The following is a 9,290-nucleotide window of genomic DNA, read 5'->3' as shown; positions in this document are numbered from 1 at the left end:
ACATGTGTTCCCCATGCTGAACTCCCCTCCCATCTACCCCCTCCATCCCATCCCTACCTTTTAATCTCTTATCTCTAGCTTGCTCCTCCCCTTTCTCTCTCCCCATGGTGAAAGCAAAAGTATTAGTCGCTCAGTTGTGTCCAACTCTTTGCAACCCCACGGACTATAGCCTGCCAGACTCCTCTCCAGGCAAGAATAATGGAGTGGGTAGCCATTCCCTTCTTCAGGGGATCTTCCTGACCCAGAGACTGGACCTGGATCTGGGTCTCCTGCATTGCAGGCAGATTCTTCAACATCTGAGCCACCAGGGATGCCTCCTCCCCATGGTAAGCACTAGTCTTTTCCTTTAATGCCATTGTCACTAAGTTTTTAATTTTTTTATATTCCACTGCTGCTGCTGCTGCTGCTAAGTTGCTTCAGTCATGTCCGACTCTGTGCGACCCCAGAGACGGCAGCCCACCAGGCTCCCCCATCCCTGGGATTCTCCAGGCAAGAACACTGGAGTGGGTTGCCAGTTCCTTCTCCAATGCATGAAAGTGAAAAGTGAAAGTGAAGTTGCTCAGTCATGTCCGACTCTTAGCGACCCCATGGACTGAAGCCTACCAGGCTCCTCTTTCCATGGGATTTTCCTGGCAACAGTACTGGAGTGGGGTGCCATTGCCTTCTCCATTATATTCCACATATAAGTGGTATCATACAGTATTTGTCTTTGATTTATATTAATATCACTTACCATCATATGCTCCAAGTCCACTCATGTTGTTCCAAGTAGTAACATTGCATTCTTTAATGGCTGAATAGTATCCTATTGTACATACACATCATATTCTCTTTATTCATTCAATGTCCTGATGGTGGACATTTAGGTTGCTTCCGTAGTTTGGCTATTGTAAATAATGCTGCTGTGAACACTGGGGTGCATATATCTTTTGAACTAGTGTTTTTGTTTTCATCAGGTATATACACAGGAATGGAATTGCTGGATCATAAGGTAGTTCTTTGAGCATCTTAGGACAATTGTTTTAAAGTATTTAATATATATTCCATTACGTCTATTTCAGGGACAGACTCTGTTTAATTACTTTTTTCTTTGAATTGACCATACCTTCCTAAATCTTTGTATGCCTTGTCTGAGTTTTTGTTGAATGGACACTGGACATTTGAATATAATAATATAGTAACTCTGGAAATCAGATTCTCACCATTTCCCAAGGATTTTTTTTTTTTTTTAATTGTTGTAGGCTGTCTCTGTGCCAAGAATCAGACTCAGGTGTGAAAACAATGTCTTCTTAGGTCTTTAAAAATCTTTCTTTGAGCACATTAGTCACTTTCTAATTTCCTCCATACATGCATTTTTTCTTTTGTCCTAGTCTTTAATGTCTGACTCCCCAAATGGGAAAAGCAAAAATTTAAAGCAGGAGAAAAGGGCCCTGGCCCTGTCAATTTCCTAGAAGGCTGTTCAGCTTGAGGGGATAAATCTGCGATGAGTTGGTAGTGAAGGGGGGGCATGCGAGGGAAGGTGCAGCAACAGTGGCTACCCGACTTTCTGCATCTCTATGATCAGAAGAAGCAATCAGTGACCAGAACACAGATCCCCTTTTTTGCCTGCTCTGACTCCTGCAAGCTGCAGGTAAGCAGTGTGTGCTAAGTGGCTGGAAGTGGGGATGCCTAGCAACTATTGCCAGCTAAGAGCTGAAGACACTCAAAATTAACCAAAATTTATTACCCAAGCCTTCCCCAGAAGTTACAAGTTTTCAACAGACTCAATAGTTCCAAATTAGTTACATAAGACAGAGTCTGCCAATGCCATTGTTGTCTAGGTGGAAGACAGATTTCTGGTGCTACCTACTCCATTATCATCCGAGAATTCTTGTCAAGAGTTAATTTTATCTCACTATTAAGGAAAGACCATTTTGAGTACTCTAGCTGATGACTTTACTTCTGGCCTCATGTGAACTTCAGGCACTGTACACTTTCATCCTTCCCAAGGGCTTTTTCCTCTGCCTCAGGTAGCTTGCTCACACGTGTTTATTAATTGATTCTTAGCTGAATATTTATGGAGGAGTCTCTGCAGGCCTCTGGAGTTTTCTCTGTACATCACTCCTCTTTCCAGTACTCTACCCTGTGAGTTTTAGCCATCTTGCTCAGTCCCGATTCCCCATTACTTTCCCTCAACTTAGGGAGGCTGCCAGGTCCTGTGGGTTCGTTTCCTTACATCATGGTCTGGAAACTTTCACCAGGCAGTGAAGTGGGTCATTTGTAGGGCTCATCTCCTTTGTTTTCCATCTCTAAAGGATCTCTGTCCTTCACTGATTTATTTTCAATGTTTTCAGAACTATTGGTTCACATTGCTGTCTGGGTGTTTTTGGTTATTACTGTATCAGGTGGGAAGGTAGCAGTCCCTTTACTTCAACTTGGCTGAAAGTGATAGCTTAAACTTCAATTTAAAATTAGATGGACATGTACATGCATAGATGTACACACTGCTATATTTAAAATAGATAACCAACAAGGACCTCCTGTATAGCACATGGAACTATGCTCAGTATTAATGCAGCAGCCTGGGTGGAGGGGAATTTAGGGGAGAATGGATACATGTATCCAGAGTACCTCATGAATTGATCATTATATGCAGAGTACATCATGAGAAATGCTGGGCTGGATGAAGCACGGGCTAGAATCAAGATTGCCAGGAGGAATATCTATAGCCTCAGATATGCAGATGACACCACTCTATGGCAGAAAGTGAAGAAGAACTAAAGAGCCTCTTGATGAAAGTGAAAGAGGAGACTGAAAAAGTTGGCTTAAAGCTCAACATTCAGAAAACTAAGATCATGGCATCTGATCCCATCACTTCATGGCAAATAGATGGGAAAACAGTGGCAGACTTTAATTTTTGGGGCTCCAAAATCACTGCAGATAGTGACTGCAGCCATGAAATTAAAAGACGCTTTGTCCATGGAAGGAAAGTTATGACTAACCTAGACAGCATATTAAAAAACAGAGACATTACTTTGCCAACAAAGGTCCATATAGTCAAATCTATGATTTTTCCAGTAGTCATGTATGGATGTGAAAGTTGGACTATAAAGAAAGTTGAGAGCCGAGGAATTGATGCTTTTGAACTGTGGTGTTGGAGGAGACTCTTGAGAGTTCCTTGGACTGCAAGGAGATCCAATCAGTCCATTCTAAAGGAAATCAGTCCTGAATCTCATTGGAAGGACTGATGTTGAAGCTGAAACTCCAATACTTTGGCCACCTGATGGGAAGAACTGACTCATTGGAAAAGACCCTGATGCTGGGAAAGATTGAAGGCAGGAGGAGAAGGGGAGGACAGAGGATGAGATGGTTGGATGGTATCACTGACTCGATGGTCGTGAGTTTGAGTGAACTCCGGGAGTTGGTGATAGACAGGGAGGCCTGGCGTGCTGCAGTCCATGGGGTCGCAAAGAGTTCGACACGACTGAGTATCTGAACTGAACTGAACTGGATACATGTATATGTATGGCTGAGTCCCTTTGCTGTTGCCCTGAAACTGTCACAACATTGTTAATCGGCTATAGCCCAATATAAAAGAAAAAGTTTAAAAATAAAGTGAGTTCTTCCTTATATGATCTCTTAGCATATACTTCTCTGACCTTCTCACTGGTACTAATCAACATATTTCTTGGTAATACAAGCAATTATTTTCTTTTCTTTGTAGTTTGTGAGTTTGTGGAGAATAAGATATAAATTTGAGTCACTACATGTACTTTAAAATATGAAAATAAACATCTACTAGTAGATTAAACTATTAAAAATTAACCTTACTTGGCATAGATTTCTAGACTTGTAGGTCATACAAATGTCATGGTGTATGTTGATGCTGCAAGGAATTTCATGCTGCTTCTTATGAGAACTATAGATACTTATTTCTTACAGTAGTTAAGTAAATTTGCACTGAGTTAAATAAAGGCAAATAAAAGAAAATGGATCAAATAAAATAGGACATGTCCTTTAGACATGTAGTTCACCAGTGATACAGTATATAATCAGTGGGTTAAGATTTAGAAGGCATCGCGTTATAGTATCTATATCTTTTAAACAGGGTATAAGAGGGGTATTACTCTTGTCTGGAAAATCCCATGGATGGAGGAGCCTGGTAGGCTGCAGTCCATGGGGTCGCTGAGGGTTGGACACGACTGAGCAACTTCACTTTCACTTTTCCCTTTCATGCATTGGAGAAGGAAATGGCAACCCACTCCAGTGTTCTTGCCTGGAGAATCCCAGGGACGGGGGAGCCCGGTGGGGTATCGTCTATGGGGTCGCACAGAGTGGGACATGACTGAAGCGACTTAGTAGCAGCAGCAGCAGGAGGGGTATTATAATTTATGTCGTGAACATATGTATTTTGGAAATTCAGCATTTATTTTCTCTTCCAAAAGATACCCAGGTATATTTCTCAGAAATTGTCTATAGATTTCGTGACATGGTCAATCCATGTACTTGCTTCCCCATATTAACACCAAAGGAGCCATATTCTTTTCACCATCAAGTTAGAGACAAATTACACATTAAATGTAATCTAATGTGGGGCCAGACTGATGAAACTGCTCAGTTAGTTAGGAATTAAGCTCTTTTGCTACAGTATGCACTAGTCACATATGACTGTTTAACTTGAAGTTAAATAAAATTAAAAATTTAATTTCTCAGTTAAACACATCAAATACTCAATAGCCACCTATGGCTAGTAGCTACCATGTTAGACAGTACAGCTCACTTCCTTCATCATAGAAAGTTCTATTGAATAGTAGAGCTCAAGGAACATAAGTGTTAGGATGAGATTATTGAGTATATAATCTTTTTAGTGACATGGAAATTTTTATTTTAAAATATTACATTTATAGTGCTTCTTGGTTTGACAAAACTAGAGGTATCTGTTATAAGATAAACAGGTATTGTCTCATGACTGTGCTAAAATCCTTATTTCAGGTTGCACTGATAGTCCTTCATCGGGGGCCAGTGTTGCCTTTACCACCTACCTGGGATCTGCAAAGAGCAAGGGACGGAGAAGAGGCAGTGAGCAGTGAGCGGGGGAGGAAGGGCGGGTTCCTGCCTTCAGTTCTTTTCCAGGCTCAGGCTAATGCTCCACCCTGAGGGCATCTGCATTTAAGGCAGAACTTTCTCCCTGTCTTTCAGTGGCACTTGCATTCTTATAGTTCTAAAACCAAGCTCATCTTTTCCTTTGGCAGTAGATTCAGTGTGGAGAGTCTCAGCTCAGTTTCCAGAGAACGACTATGTGCTCCCACCTGTCTGAAGCCCCAGATTCCCTGGAGGAAGTCGAATTCATGTGTTCCAGCTTTGTCAGGCCTGAGTGCCTTTCATATTCTGGTGTGAGAGAACTGCTCCTTCCAGAAACATTTTTATTAAACACAACAGACCATTTAATGATAACTGGTCTCTAAATGGGCTCCCCTGGTAGCTCTGCTGGTAAAGAAAACACCTGCAATGCAGGAGATCCAGGTTCGAGTCTGGGTTGGGAAGGTATGCTGGAGAAGGGAAAGGCTACCCACTCCAGTAATCTTGGGCTTCTCTGGTGGCTCAGTTGGTAAAGAATCTGCCTGCCACATGGGAGACCTGGGTTTGATCCCTGGGTTGGGAAGATCCCCTGGAGGAGGGCATGGCAACCCACTCCAGTATTCTTGCCTGGAAAATCCCCATGGACAGAGGAGTCCATAGGGTCACAAAGAGTTGGACATGAATGAACAACAAAGCACAGCACAGTCTCTAAATAAAATTTTAAACGGTTTTGTACTTATGAATGAAAATTCCTGGTTTAAAAAATAAAAATTTCATTTGATTTATATTGTTTAAAAATAAAATTTAGTTTATTAAATAAATTGTGGAGGGCAGAGAAGGATTCCCTGGTGGTCCAGTAGTTAGACCTCCAAGCTTCCATTGCAGGGGGCATGGGTTTGATCTCTGGTCAGTGAACTAAGATCCTGCATATTGTACAGTGTGGCCAAAAAAAAAAAAATTAAACAAAACTTTAAGATTCCATAAGGCAGTAGGTAAGGGATGACTGTAAAGTTCTTCTATTCAAATGAGAAAATATATGCCCAGCTGAGTGTTGTCTTCCAAAGTATCCCTGTGGATGTTTGTCTACTTACTGTTTAGCAGCTCCCAGAAGTGAGGGTGGGCATGAAGGCAGACTGATGCCTGAGTCTCTCCGGTCAGTAATGGCTGATGTGGAGAGCGAGAGGTCTTGGATACCCAGGAAGTGCTGGGAAGGCCTCTGTGTATTTCCACAGTGGTGGAGAGGGGACACAGACAATTCTTTACAGATTTTAGAAAGAACGGACACCAAAAAACTCCTGATTGTTGTGAGTTAGGGAAGGGAAAATTAGTAATCAGTGATTACAGCAATGGTAACCAGCTCTTCAGCTGAGATAGTAACCAATTGATTGTATCAAATGTTTGTCAGCCAAACATTTGGAAATTCCCTTTATTCTTGAAAAGCCTGAGAAATCTGCACTTAATGAAATTCACTTATGCTTTCCCATTGATGTACAATTTAAAACTACAACATATACTTGAAAGGGAAAATGAATTCATACTTCTGAAGAGAACAGGATTAAATCCACATAATTAAAGGCAAAAAGCAGTTTTAAATTCCAGAATGCCAAAACAATGACAACAAAATCCTCAAAACTGCAGAGATACATGTGTGCTCTTCCAGGTAATTTAAATTGACAATCAATTAGCAGATTAGTGCTAGGTGAACATTACACATTCAAATCCCAAGCAGAGATTAATTTGCTCTCTTCCAGGGTCACAGATTGCACGTTTAGCCCCAGCCTGCTGCTCTCCTAATATATGCTAATAAGTACATGGGTCTCAATCACCTTACTTGAAACACTGAAAGCTTAACCTTTTATTATTGGATGTGCTGTGCTGTGCTTAGTTGCTCAGTTGTGTTCGACAATTTTTGACCCCATGGACTGTAGCCATCCAAGCTCCTCTGTCCATGGAATTCTCCAGGCAAGAATACTGCAGTGGATAGCCATTCCCTTCTCCAGGGGATCTTCCTGACCCAGGGATCGAAGCTGGGTCTTCTGCATTGCAGGCAGATTCTTTACCATCTGAGCCACCAAGGAAGCCCCCTTATTATTGGATAGAAATCTCAACTAAGCATAATATTAAGAATATTTAATATTAATATTAAAGTTATCATTCTACTATAAGACATTTTAAATTGGAAAGAATCTTGTAAGTAAAATAAGTAATATTTTCCTCCTTCGGGCAGTAGATGAATTGACCAAAACTAAATTGGCTGAAATAGTGAAACAGCTAAAAATAAGTATTTCTATGATTGGTTTTCCACATATTGGTAAATTTTGCACACCGTGGGCTAGTTCTCTTTGTCTCTTAATCATAACTTTTTCTGGAATTTCTTTTTTTAATTTTTATAAAGCATGGAGCCATGTCTTTTTTACCATTTTTATTTTTCAGATTTTTTTTCTTGCTTGTAGGGCAATCTCTTGGTGAAATTAAAAAGTTTTCTCATATGCTCTAAGTGAAAAGTCCAAAGATAACAGGTGGTTGGAACTAGGAAAGTCCTCAAACACTAGTTACTATATATTGTGAATCCAAGAAGATATTATAATTTTATTAAATTTTAAATACAGATGTTTGTTTTTACCTTTACACTTAAAAATTTTAGCTTCAACCAACTTCTGAATTTGAAGATTATATAAAATATGGGTCAGCCAAACATTTTGCCAGCCACTAATAATGTTACTCAAAACATAAGAGAATTAGTTTTTTTTTTAAATGAGAACATATACTTAAATAGGGAAAATAACCCTAAATGAATTTATACTTACGAAAATGAATTTTAAAGTTTCAAAAAGTAAGATAACTGTTACATGTTCTCAAGGATAAAGTTGATACAATTATAGGATGTGGAAGTAATAGTTATAAAAGTCAACATTTATTGAAAATTTGCTGTGTGGCAAGCACACAAATTATCTCATTTAATCCTTATAAAAATCTGGAAGGTAAGTACTATTAATACTCTCATTGTACACATGATAGAAACCAAGGTTTTAAAAGTTTAAGTAATTTACTCAAGGGCCCAGAGATAGGACCAGACAGATTTGGTAATCTGATTCCAGAACCTTAGTCCTTTACACTGCCTTAAAGTGAAAATAAATTAATTCTCAGAACCCCAGACACTGGCACCAAAGTATTTAAAAGCAAGCACATTTAAAAGAAGACAAAAACAGTACATAGAAGAGTAAATATGGAGCACAGTGCTATAGATTCAATTACAATGACTGATTAAAACTACTACTCCTAAACGTGTGAGCCTACAGTGGATTATAGAAGGAAATTTGAATATTTTGGGTGTCAGTATTTAATGTGGCTTTAAATGACTAACTGTATTTCTAAATAACATATGATCCTGGCTTCATCACTAACTGTGTATGAGTTAGTGGCTTAACTTGCTAGTCTGTTTTTTAAAAATTAAACACACTTATCAAGATACTAAGAGCATTTTACTTATGTATGTATCATACTGGCCTATAGTTGAGGTGAAGTTATAAGAAATGAAGAAACTCAACTTGCCTTTTTAGGGACAATAGAGTATGGAGGCTTCTTGGAACCTCATGGGTGCAGGCTCCATCTGCTCTGCACCTGCTGTCTGGGCCTGCTCCTCTACAGAGGTTTCTCCAGAAAAGAAAAGGACAGGAGAGTTGGAGGTAAGTAAAAACACCACTTCCAAACTCCTAAGAGTTCTGAGTTTATAAATGCTTTATTCTATAAGACATTAACCTGTTTTAAAAAACATTTTATTGATGCATAATATATTTACAATATTAATCTCATTTAAAAAGTTATTACTGCAGAGCTCTGGGACAGAAGTCCTGAAAGGACCTCGTTTCAGAAGATGCTACTAGAGCAAGAAGGATTTAAATCATTTTCCTTAGGAGGGGCTGCACAGTCTCCAGAAAGCGAGAGTTAGAGAAGATAGATATTTCACAGTTGGAACCAAATAGAAAGGAGGCATTTCACGTGCTGTAACAGATCTACTGTTTTTAAAGTCTCTTTGGTGATATCTGACACTAAGGCTACTTGTATATTACATTATAGATTGTCATTTCAGTGTCTGGGCCATGAAATGTTACTAGTGTGAAAACAAAAAAGCAGAGCCTTTGGCTCCTTCAGACAGTGAAAGCAATTTGAGTGGGCTGAGTCAGATCTATCTGGAGGGAGATCTGCTACCTCAAAGGGAACCGCCAATGAGG

This window comes from Bison bison, unplaced genomic scaffold (genome assembly GCF_000754665.1).
Source record: "Bison bison bison isolate TAMUID 2011002044 unplaced genomic scaffold, Bison_UMD1.0 scf7180017864057, whole genome shotgun sequence".
Lineage (NCBI taxonomy): Eukaryota > Metazoa > Chordata > Mammalia > Artiodactyla > Bovidae > Bison > Bison bison.
The sequence above is the reverse complement of the archived record's forward strand: the minus strand, read 5'-3'. Positions refer to the sequence as shown.